The following is a 17,061-nucleotide window of genomic DNA, read 5'->3' as shown; positions in this document are numbered from 1 at the left end:
GTCATTGTTTTTCTCCACTTAATTCATCGCGAATTAACGGGACATCCGGATAAAATATAGGAAGATCAAAATGCTATAAGTTTTATCCATTTTTCGTTGTTTGTTAAAAAGGTATTAACAAAAAAAAAAATTACCAATATAATAGACATATTTATAAATAGAACTAGAGGTATATAAAACATATGGAAAATTAAAAACCTATGTGAAACAAAACAATCATATATACAAGGAGTTAATAAACTTCCTATTCTAACTATAATATTCATACCATTATGTAGCCCATGTAAATCGAAGATAAAAAGCTTTCTAACATTTTTTGATTCCATGCATACAGCTCTTATAATTATTGTCGGAAAATAGTAAAATACGGCCAATGAAAGCACAGGTATAACTGCGAAAATGCGAGCGCGGTAGAGAATAAAGCGACTGTCGCTGCGCAGGGGAGATAACCTCTCGTTATACCCATGCGTTCATTAAGCGTATTTCACTATTTCCGACAATAATTATAAAAACTGTACGCATGGAATCGAAAAATGTTAAAAAGCTTTTCGTCTTCAATTTTCATAGACTACATGATGGTATAAATATTATGCGGAAGTTAATAACATCCTATATATATATATATATGCAGGGATAGGAAGGTTACTTTTTAAAAGTAACTAGTTACCGTTTATTCGTTACCAAGTAAAAAATGTAACTAGTTACTGTTACTGTTACTTAAAAAGTAACGATTTGTTACTCTTTCATTTTTTAATATTAAAAATAAAGATTAAATAAAAAAAATTTTGTGAAATATTTTTTTATTTAAAATATTAATAAAAGGAATAAATTTTTATTTTAAATTTGTAAAATTAAACAAATTTTTTTTCAATTTTGATCGATCAAAATGTAAATAAGAAAATTTTAGCTAATTTTGATTTCCGAAGATAAAAATAAAATAAATAAAATAAATGTTATATATGTAGATTATCATTTTTTGAATCCATAATAAAAAAGGCCATGGGAATGTAAGAAGTTCGCCCGTAATCGAGCGGTATTTCCGCTTTTCCGCGATGCTAATTGATTCTCTTGCTTGACTCACTTCATGTTGCGAGAGTTGTAATCTGACAGTTTAGCTAATACAGATGCGCGCTGCGTGTTATCCTTTTTTAAAAAAAGCTGTGTAAGCGATTTTATTGTTGACAGTTTTCCGCAATACTGATTGGTTCTCTTGCTGCGCTTACTTCGTGTTACGAGAGTAACTATCATTGCAATTGAATTTTGACAGCTGTCAAATTTGAATAAAGATGGTTATCTGTACAATTATCGTTGCAATTTATTTTTAAAAAGTAAGAAATAAAAAGTTAATTAGCGCGCGCAAAGTGTGCGTCTGTGTTGTCTGGTCCTATTTTAACCCTCTGACTGCACACTGGGTTAGCCACACCCAGGCCGATTTTCAAACCTGCGCCATTTTATAACGAGCAGTAGTGGAGAGATGGAACATGGGGAAGAAAAAAGTTAGGTGTCCCTTTTATCTTATGCGTGCTTGATCTGGTCATTACTCGCTTAGTGTTTGCAGCAGCGTGAATGGAAGTTCAATTCTGAGTGTGATACACTCAGTGTGCAGCGAACGTTATAAAATTGTGCAGAGCTGAAATTTGAAATGTAAGTAAAACTAATTGCATTCAACTATAAATTACTTTTTTTATAAATAAACCAAGTAAAAGAACATTAGTGAAGTATATTTTCGTGTATGACAAATTAATTTTTGTACACGGAAAAAAATTACTCTCAAATTAAAACTTATGTATTCAAATTAACGCGATCCTTGTTTCATATGTAAGCAACAATATATAATCTTCTTAGAAAAATTTGAAAATCTTGAATTTTAAAATATTATAATCTCATTTCAATACTATAAGTATTATTTTAAAAATATGATATAATTGTTTTGATAATTTTAGTCTAAAAAAATTATAATGTTCGATTTAAACATGTAGTATCTTTATTCAATATTTTTTTTTGCATTCAAGAAAATTATTCTTAAGTAACAAAAATATTATTTTCTCGGTTAAACTATATAAAATTTTGCAATAAATCTTCCGTCAAGTAAATCTTTTTGATTTAACAAAAATATTCCCTTATTTTCTGTGTATGTTTCTAGAGAAGTGAATACACGGAAGAGTGGATAGTTGAACTTTCATTTCTTTATATTTGAGTTAAATAAACAATAAATAATAATGAAAACAATAATTGTTGTCGTTTTATTCACAAATATTTCAATGATTTCGATTTTACGGTATTAACCGTCAGATCAAAAAATAGTGAATATTCATATCTTAAAAAAAAAAAATACTTTTTAGTACAAATCAAAAAATTGATAATAGATTCTTAAAATATAACTCTTCAGCTTTCCAATTACCATATTTTGAAGTATTTTTTCTTTTTTTCTACAAAATGCAGCCGTTTGAAAAAAAAAACAACAATTTTTTATACAAAATTTTTTTATTTATTGTCTGTCTATTGAATATATCTTTTTCCAGTTTATACATACGACTTTCTAACCTATTTTATTACAATTCTGAGAAATTTTCCTTAGGATTAAAAAAGAAATGGATTGAAATTCGTCGATTTTTGCTCAAAATACAAATCGTCAAAGTTTCCCGGGTGTCGAACACCCATGTGTACAGTGAACGTAACTTTTTGATAGTGTGCAGTCAGAGGGTTAAGAAAGACATGTAATGAAGCCTCTTTTCCGCAATGCCGATTGGTTCTCACTCTGCGTTTACTTCGTGTTGCGAGAATAACTGTTATTACAATTAAATTTTGACAGCTGTCAAATTTGTATAGATGATTATCTATACAATTATCGTTGTAGTTTATTTTTAAAAAGTAAAAAATAAAAAGTCAAAGCGTGCGTCTGTACGAAAAAATGTCTACTGTCAATGTGAAAATCAAACGAAGGAATGATCGATGGCCCAGGACTCTGAAGATGTTCCCATTGTTTCCAGAACAAAATTTCCGGCGAATGTTCACGTGCTAAGTGTTGTGTTTAGTGAGGGTGATGTCATGCCACCGCATTTCTTTAATAAAGAGCAAAATGTCATAAAAGAAGTTTATTTGCGTGTTCTGACAAATGTAGTGAAGCTGTGGATGGAAACTGTGTTGTCTGGAAAGCCGTATGTTTTCAAACAGAATGGTGCGGCCATCTACACAAGTCATTTGGTTCAAAATTAGTTGTCGGACCACGTCGACATGTTTTGATCCAAAGAATTCTGGCCTCCCAACAGCTCAGATTTAAAACCTTTGGACTTCTATGTATGGAGCGTGGTTGAAAGGGTCACCAACAAGATCAGATGTTCAAACGTCGCATCATTAAAAGCTGCTATTGAAGCGGCATTCGCCAATATGGATCGTGACACATTAAAACGGGCCTGCGAACGCTTCAGACCGAGAATGGAGGCGGTCATTCAAGCAGGGGGAGGATATATTGAGTAAATGTGTTCTTCATGACCTTACAAACAATTTAGTAAAAAAAATTTGTAAACCTTTCCGTTTTTGCAATAAAAATTATGTTTGAAAAAATCTTTAATCTGTCCGGATTTTAGCATCGTACCCTGTAGTCTAATAAAATTGATAAAAAATTTGTAAGGCTTAGGAGACATCTTGAAAATTAAGCAAGAACATGGCTTATCTATAGAAATTTGGATGATGTATATAAAAATAAATCAACTTGAAGAATACAATATAACAAGTTGATTTATTTTTCAATTAATCAGAATGTAAAAAAAATAAGAGAAAGTTAAAATGTAAAAAAATTAAAAAAAAAATTGTTTTAATAAAATACAAAGATAATAAATACAAAATAAAAAAAAATAGAATCAATATGTCATCGCATCCTCATTGTTCCGAGTTTCGGCAGAAAATATAATGAAAGATTAATAAAAGATTAAGTCATTTGAGTTTTTTTATTATGGCATAATAATAAGATTATCTAATAAATAGTTGAATTAATTTACTCCTTTTGTTGAGTAATATTGTAAAATAATAGTTTAAGTAATTAAACATACAGAAACAATGACTCTATTTCTCTCTTTAACACTTCTCTCCAAACACGCCTTGTATTTCACAGATAATATATTTTTATGATAATCATTTCATCCAATTTTATATAATTTATCCGAGTTTCTTCTCTCCTCGTAGATACTTAATTGCTTACATCTTCCATACATACATAAAATATATTTTATCTCTATAACTTTTCTCCTTCTTAAAAAAACTCAAATGGATCCGTTTTGTTCATATATTTGAATTTCTATAAACATTATATCACGTTTTTGCTCAATTTTTAGAGTGTTCTTCATACCTTATAAATTTTTAAATAATTTCTTTCTTGCATACAAGAGATTAAAATCTATAAAAAAAAACATTGTTTTACTTTTACTTGAAACTCTTATCAAAATATAATACTGGACAGTACTAAATTGGTTAGTAATTATTAGAGGAAAAAAGCACTAAATTTAGAACATCACTTTGTTATTGGAAAATGTTCTTAAATAACGGTTAGACGAACACTTAAAACACAAATTTAAATTAGAAAGTATCTTCTATTAAAAAATATAATAATTTTTATAATACTGTTTCGCATTTTTGTAGTAATTAATATTTTTGCGATGTTTTGTAACACATGTCAAAAAAGATATCTAACTAAATGGGCACCAAATTTGGAACCTGTATACGATCGAAGTATGAATGTTATTTTTATTGATTTATCTATCTTACCGAAGTAATGTAGTTCTATAGATTCTATGTTCCGTTCATCTAAAAAGCATATTTTTTAACAGGCACGCTTTTTTGACTCGTCTATTGTCTCTTAATGTAAATGAGAGAGTCCCAGATGCACATAATAAACGGACACAGCAGACTGAGTGAAATGGATACAGTAACAAACGGATACAGTGTAAAATGAACACAGTGCGAAAGGGACACAATGCGAAACGAACACAGTGCGAAACAGACACAGTGCGAAAGTCACAAACCCATATGGTGCAGAGAATGCTTCGTACACACACACGCACGCACGTACGGGAGGGGAAACAAGGGGGGCTTTGGCCCCCCATCCCGTCCAAGTCGCGAACTCATGTACATTGTATTGGAAATCTGCAAACACATATGAACTTTACTTTGTCTGATGATTGACACTGTGCCCGTTTCATACTATGTCCCCCTTACGGAAAAAACACTCTAATTTTGAGAGTTTACACTCAAAATTGAGTGTTAATAACTCAATTTTAGGAGTTTACTCCCAAATTTAGGTCTATACGCTCAAATCTTGAGTATTTACACTAAAGATTGAGTGTTTATACTCGAACATTGAGTGTGTACACCCAATGATTGAGTGTTCATACTAAAGTTTGAATTTAAATACTGAATATTTAAAAGTATACTCTCAATATTTGGATATAACACACAATAAATGAGTGTATACTTCCAACATAAAGTGTGAACACTGAAACATAGGAAATGTACACTCAACATTTATCGGTTGAAGGTATACACTTAATATTGAGTGTGCATTCTCAAACATTGGATTAGAAAATATTAAATAAAAACAAAAGCAAAAAAAGCAAGTTTAACCGAAATTAAAATTAATCTGCATTGGTAGAAACAGGCATAAAACGAATATCTAAAATAAACATTCAACTGGAGTGTTCAGCTGGCTTTGAGTATTAATTTGAGTATTACTTTCAACTTGAATGTTTGCCATCTAATTGAGTGTTAATTTTAGTGTTATTCTTAAATTTAAGATTAACATTAAAATTAACACTCAATTAGATGGCGAACATTCAAATTGAGAGTAATAACAGTCTAAAAATAAATTAAAAAGCGAACACTTAAGTTGAGTGTTTACACTAAATTGAGTGTTTATCCCTTGTCCCAAATTATACTCAATTTGAGTATTTTTTTAAGTGTTATTTTTAGTGTTTTTTCCGTAAGGGCCGTTTCGAACTGTGTCCGTTACTGTATCCGATTGCCACCACGGTGTGTCCGTTTCGCACTGTGCCCGTTTGTTATTGTATCCGTTTCACTCAGTCTGCTGTGTCCGTTTATTACTGTGCGCATCTGGGACGCTCTCATGTAAATCGTCTCGAAACATTTAGATTATTATACATATAGGTTATATATTAAGATTACAGTTATGGTCTAGCTGTACTAAAGTCACAACGTAATAGTAATAAGCCAGGATTGGGAAGTAACGCGTTACTTGTAACGCCGTTTTCGTTACTTTTTTATGTCAGTAACGGTAACGGTAACAAGTTCAGCCGTTACTTTTATCGTTACTTTAGTTCCCTATTATCTTTTATATCTGTTCATTAGATCGCGTGCTGGTCGGGCGCATTATTTTTGATTGGATAAAAATATTCCGATATAGGGCACTGGAAGTCAATGTCACATGAGAATGCCCTGTTGAAATATCCTCTTGATGCGATGCGTAAACCTTTTAATTTGAGATTTAAAAGACTCTACTCGTCTGTAATACGCAAATACATACAATATATAACCTATCTGCTAGATTATAGGTTACGTGCAATAAATGCAATTATAAAATATTTATTTTCATATTTTATATTATAACATATTTTAAATATATGTTTGAAAAATATTCTCTACCTTATATCTTAGGCTGCATTCCGATAGTCACTGCTAGTACTAAAAGTCTAAAAGTCTATAGTATATGAGAGAGAGAGAGAGAGAGAGAGAGAGAGAGAGAGAGAGAGAGAGAGAGAGAGAGAGAGAGAGAGAGAGAGAATATGAAACGTGAACCATAGATTTTCAATACTGGCAGTGAATAATAATGGAACGCTTATATAACGACATTAATTTTTAAAAACAAAGTTTATTAAAAATTTTTGACAAAATGACATTTGTAAATTACAATATAAATTCTTATAAAGATAAGTATATCAAAAAAATAAAAATATTAATATGATTAAAGAATTAGAATAGTTACTCAGGCACACAAAAAAAGTGGTTAGTCCGGCAGACTAGACTAGTCAATCCTTATATATTTCGACCCGCTAAATCCGAATCCAAAATCAGAATTGCAAAGTTAGCTCGCATTTCCTAACCTCAAAAAAAACTTTTTTTTATGTTGGTCCGGCAAACCAGACTAGACAATCCTTATGTATTTTAACCCGCTGAATCCAAATCTAAAGTCAGAATTGCAAAGTTAGCTCGCATTTCCTAACCTCAAAAAAATTTTTATTTTATGTTAGTTCGGCGAACTAGACTAGTCAATCCTTATGTATTTCGACCCGCTGAATCCGAATCCAAAGTCAGGATTGTTGAATTGGTTCATTTTTTCCTAACCTCAAAAAAAATTTTTTTTTTAAATGTTGGTCCGGCGGACAAGACTAGTCTGTCCTTATGTATTTCGACCCCCTGAATCCAAATCCAAAGTCAGAATTGCTGAATTGGTTCATTTTTTCCTAACCTCAAAAAAAATTTTTTTTTTAATGTTGGTTCGGCGGACCAGACTAGTCTGTCCTTATGTATTTTGACCCCCTGAATCCAAATCCAAGGTCAGAATTGCTGAATTGGTTTATTTTTTCCTGACGTTAAAAAAAAATTTTTTTATGTTGGTTTGGCGGACCAGAATAACCTCAAAATACCACTTTGTAAAAGCAGTTTGGGTCACAAATGTATAATCCGGAGCGTGCAGGTTTGCGTAACCACATTACCCGGGGAAAACTCAATACGTATGATAAGTTTAAGCTTCTATGAATGAATAACGTAGAAAATTCACTCCCTTTTTCTATCATATCTAACTCTTTTATTATTGAAGGTTTTGTGCAATGGCTTTCTTTTACGTTTCTTTCCTTTCACAGAGACATATCACGTTTGAGCATCCAGCAGAAATCAGCCATCATATTCACATATCCCACTTGCCTTGATATCGATACTCCATCTCCTTGATGTCCTGATGAAATCTTTCTCCCTTCTTGTTATTCCCCAAATGGATATCCGACTCTGGTGAGAGTCACAGTACCATAAATCTTTCTCCCTGTTCTTCACTGTAATAACCTAGATTTTCTGAGAAGTAGTCGATATGAGAATCTAAGAAATGCAACTTAAGATTCATTAGGCAACCTAGTTTTCTATAGTTCTTCATCATTTCCGCTACCCTTTCTGTGTAATCTTGACTTTTGTGGTTTCCTAGAAAATTTTCCCCGGGTAATGTGGTTACGCAAGCCTGCACGTTCCGGATAATACATTTGTGGTCCAAAATGCTTTTACAAAGTGTTTTTTAAGGTTAGGAAAAAATGAACCAATTTAGAAATTCTGGCCTAGGATTTGAATTCAGCGTGTCAAAATACATAAAAATAGACTAGTCTGGTCCGTCGGACCAACATAAAAAAAAAATTTTTTTGAGGTTAGGAAATGCAAGCTAACTTTGCAATTCTGACCTTGGATTCGGATTCAGCGGGTCGAAATACACAAGGATTGACTAGTGTAGTGCGTCGGACCAACCACTTCTTTTTTTGTATGCCTGTGTGTTATGTTGAATTTAATATAAAAAAGCTTGCTATATTAGACACTAATTTAAAGTTTTAAGTTTTAATATTGATTATTAAATAATGTAATTTTATAATCTAACATCTTACTTTAGCATTTCAAAAAAGTAACAAAAAAAGTAACGAATCGTTACTTTTTAACATAACCCAGATAGCCAAGCGTGATTAAGCATTTTGAAAAAACTAATGCACAAAACGTGTTGTTAGATATTTGCTGTATATTTGCTGACATCGAAGTAGAACACGAATACAGCAATATGTCTGCTTATATATGCAAACAGTTGGCGAAATTTTCCAAGCAAACGGTTCGCAATACTTGTATATTATGTTGTCTACAACATGACAGCAACATGACGGCAATGAATGATTCAATCGAATGAATGCCCAGCTAGCCAGGCCTGTTAAAATCACATATCGTGAAAGCTTTACAGCAAGGATTGTTTCAATTTTGACAACAATTTTATGACAAGTAATTGTCTGTTGCTTTGTTTTCTAAAAGTTTTGAGCAAATTTACGGCAAAAGTTTTCATTACACGATGCTGCAAATAACAGAGAAAGACTTGTACATAAATATTACGTATAGAAATTACAAGATTTGTTCCGACACGATAAAATGCAAAATTTAAGCAAATAACAGAGCAAACCTTGCTACACGACATGACAATAAATTTATGGCAGAAACAGGAAATCTTGTTAAGCCCAGAATAACGGCAAATTAGTAGCAAGAACAAAATAAAACTTGCCGAGCATACTTTCGCAACAAAATTGCGACAAGGTGTGTCCGTAAACAGCTTAGTTTTTGTTGGCAAGGCTTGTCGCAAATAGTATGACGCACATTTTATGCAAATAACAGGGTTGCATTACCGGGTTTTAAATTTTATTTCTGACTTTACTATCTATCTCGAGATGGCGCATTTCTCGTGAAAAAGATTTACCTACTGGATTAATAAAAGGGGCTCGTCGAGAACAGAGAACCAAGTACGATTGCACCATTCACATTTGATATTGGACTAATCAGTCTAATATTTTATTTTTGTTGATCTAAATTTCGACAATATTTGTTCTGTTCTTGCCACAAATTTGCTATCATATTGTGCATAGCAAGGTTTGCCTTGTTTTTGCCACAAATTTACTATCATGCTATGTACAGCAAGGTTTGCTCTATTCTTGCCACAAATTTGTTATCATATTGTGTACAGCAAGGTTTGCCTTGTTCTTGTTTCAAATTTATTGTTATGCTTTACTAGCAAATTTTACCCTGTTATTTGCATAAAATATGCGTCATACTATTTACAACAAGCCTTTCCAGCAAAAGCTAAGCTTAATGCGGACACACCTTGTCGTAATTTTGTTGCAAAGGTTTGCTCGAGTTTGCGGCAAACTTCGCGCAAAGTTTGCGTCATTTTGCTAGCTGGGTGATTATATCTTGAACATCATGATGCAAATTTGACAGCAACAACACATATATAATAATTTTCATTTGTTATTACATATATGCCTTCAAATTATAAAGCTTTTTAATTGTAGCTTATTGTTTACAAATTGCTGACAATATGAACTTGTCACACGTTTACGACAACTTTTCAATAAAAAGACGTCTATATTTTTGAAATTTAAATATAATTAATATATAGATATTAATTTTTATAATTATACATGCTGCCAATATATATTATCTTAGGTAAACCAGGTAGACTATGATATATATATATATATATATATATATATATATATAAAAATTTAATTATAACTTTATTAATCATATTACACATAAACATAATTACAAAATAAAAGATAAACATGAATAAAATTAGCAACATATTATTCATTATTATATAAAAGAAAATACTTCATCGATGATTTATTATAGAAATAAAATGTAAAATAAAATAATTTTTTATACATATCCCAGGTAGTAAGATTTGTGCATGTAATATTTTGTAAATATTTGTAAATATTTTATAAATATTTTTATAATATTTATGATAAATCTTTATGATCTGTCAAATTTAAGACCACAAAAAAATTCTTAAAATATTTGGATAAATATTTATAAAATATTTAAATAAATATTATAAATATTTTGTAAATATTTTATAAATATTGTGTGCTGTCTGGGATATAATTTAGCTTTATCAAAAGAACAGAACAAAAACATATTTTTGTAAGTTATTCTGCATGTTATTTCGCATACGTAAAAAACAGTAAAAAAACTGTAAATTTATTTAACTATACGTTTCATGTTTCTGACATCTATTGAACTTATCTATAACAAATATGTATTCATGAGCATCAAGTGTTTATGGATCATTGCGAAGTGCTAGGTTGCGTACGATCTTCGAAGTCAAGCAGTGTCGACGGCGGTTCAGAGTTGGATGGGTGACCGCAGAAGTTTTATTAGGCAATGCCAGATGTGAGTATATTGTCAGCATATGAGCATTCATTATTTGACATATGTTGCCGTCATGTTGCTATTAACATGTTGTTGGTTGCGGATGGCATACCGATGATAACAAGTTGCCGTCAATTTGCTGTCAATACGCTGTTAATCACGGATGGCAAATTGACAACACGAGTTGTCGTCAAGTTGCTGTCACAAATCACTTTTTTTGCGAGTAGCAAATTGATGCTGACATATTGCAATCAATTTGCCGTTATTAGAATTAGAATTCACGTGAGTTCAGTTCGACAGACATAATGCTGACGCACCTTGTTCTAAGTTTGTCAAAATTAGTTACTTCAACAATTGTTGGTGATTTGACAGCAAACTCGCTGCATTTGGCTATCTGGGAAGTAACAGTAACGGTAACGCGTTACTTTTTAAAATAAGTAACGAGTAACGATAACGAGTTACTTTTTACAAAAAGTAACGGTAACGGTAACGCGTTACTTTTTTAAGGTAACGTTCCCAATCCTAGACTAATAACAGTTAGTTGTCATTACAGATTTCACGGAATGTTTCAATTACGCACATACGCATCTTTATGTTTAAAACTGTACTACAAAATAAATATAAAGGGAAAAATAAAAAGAAACAGTTTTAGAAAACTACAAACATGTGAAAATGATACTAATGTTATCGATAATACACTCACTCTTGTTTAAACTGCAATTTGCAAGAGAAAATTGTGTAAATAAAACTTTCGCTTTAAACAAATTCGTTTTTAGCTAATTTTACGTTTAAAAAAGGTATGAATGTATGAAATATGGGTTCTTTTTTCTTTAATTAAACAACCGGATTGTTTTTATTGGTAATTGTACAATGCGATGTTTAGTTTTTGAAAAATATGGGAGTTCTAATTTAGGAAACTGTTCCAAATTCTGTGCTTTGCCTCTACTGATTTTGAGCATTAACAATTGTGTTTTTAATATTTAAAATAAGTATTATATTACTGGTCAATTTAATACTGCCTAGTATTATACTTTTATAAAAAAAAGAGTCAAAATGGTTAACATTTTTTTTACACCTTTCTTAAAACATACAGATACAATCAAATTTCAGTTTTTTGTACGCCCAAGGATCCCGCACTTTTCGTAAGAAAAAGTGAGTTTCATACGAATTGGCTCCAACTTTGGCAGAAAGTAGCTGAAGGCATGCCGATTAAAAGTTGTAATTGCCATGTCAATTTTATGAGTCATGTTGGCAAAAATGATGATTTTGGCGACAAAAATCTATAATTTCTACAAATCGCAACGGATATGTATGAAACTTTATATACTAGGGTTTTCGAGGTCGCTGAATCCGAAAAAAGTGCCTAAATTGTACGAATCAAAATGGCGAATTTAATATGGCCGTCGCAATACTTTATTTAGCTTGAAAGCATAAGTATTTTACACATTATTTACTGTAAACCATATTGTAGCCTCGAATCAAGAACCAAAAATAAACGTAAATCTATCAACCCTTAACTAATTGATCTTTAATCTATTAAACATAAACAATTAGCCACAAATTAAATTTTAAACTATGTCAATGTTCAAAACGAAAAACCTTAAAACTCAAAAACATCTATCTTAACCTTTAAGCTTAAAATTACTAACTGTGGAATCTTAAACAAATATTCATAGCCAAAATATTTTTTATTATTAATATTATATTAACATTATTATTATTATTTATAATAATACTTAAACCCCTTCACACATCAAAGTACTAATCAGGAAGAAATTTTCTCTTTTTCAAATATTTTTTGTATTGTTTGTTTTCATTTATCGTATTCTTTTAATAGTCATATTGATAAGATATTTTCTAACTATGAATTCTATAATTTGTGTAGTAATAACACAATGTTTTTTTATCTCCATATAATTCTCTCCGTGATTAAAAAAACATTGTGTTACTTTTCAGCAAATTTACAAAATCTCACGAAATTATAGAATTTATAGTTAGAAAATATCTCATCAATCTGACTATAAAAAAATACAATAAATACAAAATACAAAAAAAAATAAAAACAATCAATACAAAAAATATAACAAAAAAAAGAGAAAAAACCTATTTCTGATTAGTATCTTGATGTGTGAAGAGGTTTAAGTATTATTATAATAATAATAGTTATAATAGTATTATAATAATAAAAGTTATAATAATAATATTAATATAATATTAATAATAAAAAATATTTTGGCTATAAATATTTGTTAAGAGTTTCACAGTTAGTAATTTTAAGCTTAAAGATTTAACTAGATGTTTTAGAGTTTTAAGGTTTTTCGTTTTGGACATTGACATAGTTTAAAATTTGATTTGTGGCTAATTGTTTAGATTTAATAGGTTAAGGATTAATTAATTAAAAGTTGATAAATTTACGTTTATTTTCGGTTCTTCATTCGAGATTACTTAGTTTAAAGTGCTACAATATGGTTTACAGTAAATCCTGTGTGAAATACTTATGCTTTTTCAGGCCAAATGAGGTTTTGTGACGGCCATATTAGATTCGCCATTTTAATTAGTACAATTTAGGCACTTTTTTCGGATTCAGCGACTTCAAAAACCCTAATATATAAAGTTTCATACATATCCGTTGCGATTTGTAAGAATTATAGATTTTTGTCGTCAAAATCATCATTTTTGCCCACTGTGCGGCGTTAAAAAATAAAAGTAAATGTGTCATGTATTTCGCATAATACATACATACGTGTTGTGTGTGCGTGTGTGCGTGCGTGCGTGCGTACGTGTCTATGTGTGTGTGTGTAACGGCAGAAATAATTCCAACCTTTAGGTTGCTTGGTTGAGAAACCAATCTTGCTGTCATAATCTCTCTTTTCAAGCATATTGCGTATCGTTAGAAACAACTCTGCCGAAAATGGTCGATTAAAACCGATTAAAACGTAATCCGTTTTAATCAGTTTTAATCGGTTTTAATCGGTTTTAATCGGTTCAATCCGCGCCTGAAATAAAAAGTAATCGATTTTAATTCGAAACAAATTATAATCAGTTTTAATATCGGTTTCGCGAATTATTTCTAATCAGAAATCATTACATTCTAATACAGATTATTGTCAATCTAAATAAACACAAATAATCGGATAGATATATAATCCAAAATAATCTGCAATTTCAATTTATTATAATAAATATCCAATTTTTACTAATTGAGTTGATTGTAATCCGATTTAATTTAAAATTTACCAATTTTGGAGATAACTAAATCGGTTTGAACCTAGTAAGAATCCAATTTTGTCTACGCAAAAGTAATAATTCGTTTTAATTTTAAATTATAAGATTTCTCGGATGAAAATAAAATCGGATTTAATAATACAATTAAATTGAATTTGTCATGAATGTTATATTCTACTGTGTACATATAAATAAACAAAATTATATTTATTAGAAAGTTTTATTTATTTAATTTCAAATATATTCAGAGGTTTGCATAAATATCTACAATATTCTACATCTATACGAATAACTTTGCTTGTGACATCGTTTATGGGAACTATTGAGCTGTGTACATAATTTTCTGATTCTATCTTACCCATGTACGACACATTGAACGGTTTGTTTGTACTAATTGTAATTTTTAATATTTGTATGCGGCATTTATTATTAAAACCGATTTGCAATTGTATAATATCGGATTGAGATGGATGTATATAATGTATATAAAATACGTTAATCCGCTAGAATATGATATATTTTCAATCGGTTTTAATACTGTTTTTTCGGTGCAGAAATCCCGATCAATTCAGATTACTTCTTACATTAATCAGTTTTAATCGACCATTTTCGGCAGGGAAGACTCGTCGTGTACACCTCGGAGTTTCCCATCACCGCAGAAGTGGTTGATTTATAAAAGAAGAATTAAATAAACCCAGTTACCAGTAAGGGTGATTGGAAGATAAAAAGGAGAGTGGTGCATAGTGTTACTGGTGAACCACTATAAAAATCCTAACGTGCCAAGTTCGGAACCTTAGTGGTAATAGAAAACTCCAAAGAGTACACGACGGAGCTTGTTGTTCCTAACGATACACATACGCACTATACTTGAAAAGAGAGATTATGATAGTAGAACTGGTTTCTCAACTAATTGTAAGATAAGTGTAAATGTACATGTATATTACACAAGCCTTTTATCGTACAAAAATAAAGAAAACTGTAACATGGTGTCACGTAGTACGTATTTTGTATGATATTTTATTGATTCTAGCAATTCCAGCACTTCCCAGCATTATAAATATTATTTTTTTTCTTTCATATATACGTCAAGAAACATTGGAATTGGTTTTTTAGGTGTTGCACAGTGGAAAGAAAACTGATGCTTTTGGACAAAAATTTACCTACAAATCTTAACCGATTCAAATAAATTTTTTTTAATACTCGTGAATTTTTGTACGTAGTAAATTTAATAATTTTTGTTATAACATAAAAAACGTATCAAAATTAATCATTTGGTAGAGGAAGCTTTTGTACCTGTAAAAAACAATTAAGTTTTTTATGTTTTAAAAACAAGTTTTGAAATTTTATAAGTTAAAATATGTAAAAAACTTTTTGTATCTGTGTGTCTGCGCGCACGCGTGTGTATATTCCGATATCTCTAACCGATTCAAACAGCATTCTTTTGTTATTCTTACGGAAGTAGAATACAGTATCGAAGTATACACAACGCGCACGCGCGCATACACATAGCACAAAAAAGTTTTTTACATATTTCAACTTAATCCTAGCAAACATCGATATCTTGTAGAAATCGAAAAGATATCTTATTCAAGATGTTTTCAACATTTCTAAAAAATATCTAAATATAGTTATCTAAGATAATTTTGTTGAAGATATCTTCATACAATTTCTAAAAGATATCTAAAAAACAAAAAAATATCTTAAAAATTTTCGAACTAGATGTGTCAAAGATATCTAAATAAAAGATCTATACAAGATATCTTAACTTCTCCCTGGCCAGAAGCCTAATATTAGGCTTATAATTAAATTTACCAAAAATACTATATATATTCATTTAGCTAAAATTACTTCTTTTATTATAACATACAGGGTGGACCATTTTAATACATCCAGTTGAATATCTCAAAAACCAATCCCGGGATAGAAAAATGTTTCAGACAAAAGTTGTTTGGTTTCAAGGGGACCATAAGATGGTACCATTGGTTTGACTTTGAAGAATTATTTGAAGGTCACATGAAAGTCACCTCAATTTTTTTAAACGGCACCCCTTATTTTTTATTACATATTCATGTAGCTGACTTCGAGAGCTTTCCAAAACACTACAACCAAATGTTTTTTCATCATTTCACACTTTTCGAGTTATAAAGCTCCAAAGTTGCAGTTTGAAAAAATTCAAAATATCTCGTAAAGTATTCACTTTTCGATAGTCTTATCTTACATGATTCAACTAGTCAAGGCAAGATTTGGACATGATCTAACCGATCAAGGCAATACCGGAACATGATCCAGCCAGTGAAAGCAAGATCTGAGCATGATGCAGCCAGTAAACGTAAGATTCGAGTATGATCCAACCAGTCAAGGCAAGATTTGGACATGATTTAACCGGTCAAGGCAAGACGGAACATGATCCAGCCAGTGAAGGCAAGATTTGGACATGATCTAATCGATCAAGGCAAGACCGGAACATGATCCAGCCAGTGAAGGCAAGATCTGAGCATGTTGCAGCCAGTAAAAGTAAGATCCGAACATGCTCCATACTCTACACACACCGCGCACGTACACACACTTTACATACACTTGCACACAACCTACACACACATTCCACACACACTCACACATAAGTTATGTGTCACACATAGGTTATGTGACATAACCTACACGCATGTACACATTCTTCACATGCTCTTACACACACCACACGAACACTCCACACATATATACACATTTCGCATACATTTACATATACACATCCCACATTTACACACACACACACACACACACACACACACACACACACACACAGTCACATGGTAAGTAAATCCTTTGTAGTCTCTTTCCCACAAGGAGCACACAATATTTTTTTAACGTTTTTTAAATATTTATTTTTTA

At 30.9% G+C, this 17,061-nt stretch overlaps 1 protein-coding gene across 3 annotated transcripts in view; it reads right to left on the bottom strand.

The window, feature by feature from the left end:
- Positions 1–17,061, bottom strand: part of LOC105831067 (GPI transamidase component PIG-S) — a 293,030-nt gene that overhangs the window by 79,905 nt on the left and 196,064 nt on the right. The window lies entirely within an intron of this gene.

The sequence above is a fragment of the Monomorium pharaonis genome, chromosome 10, assembly GCF_013373865.1.
Source record: "Monomorium pharaonis isolate MP-MQ-018 chromosome 10, ASM1337386v2, whole genome shotgun sequence".
NCBI classification, from domain to species: Eukaryota; Metazoa; Arthropoda; class Insecta; order Hymenoptera; family Formicidae; genus Monomorium; species Monomorium pharaonis.
This window is presented reverse-complemented; position numbering and strand designations above follow the sequence as displayed.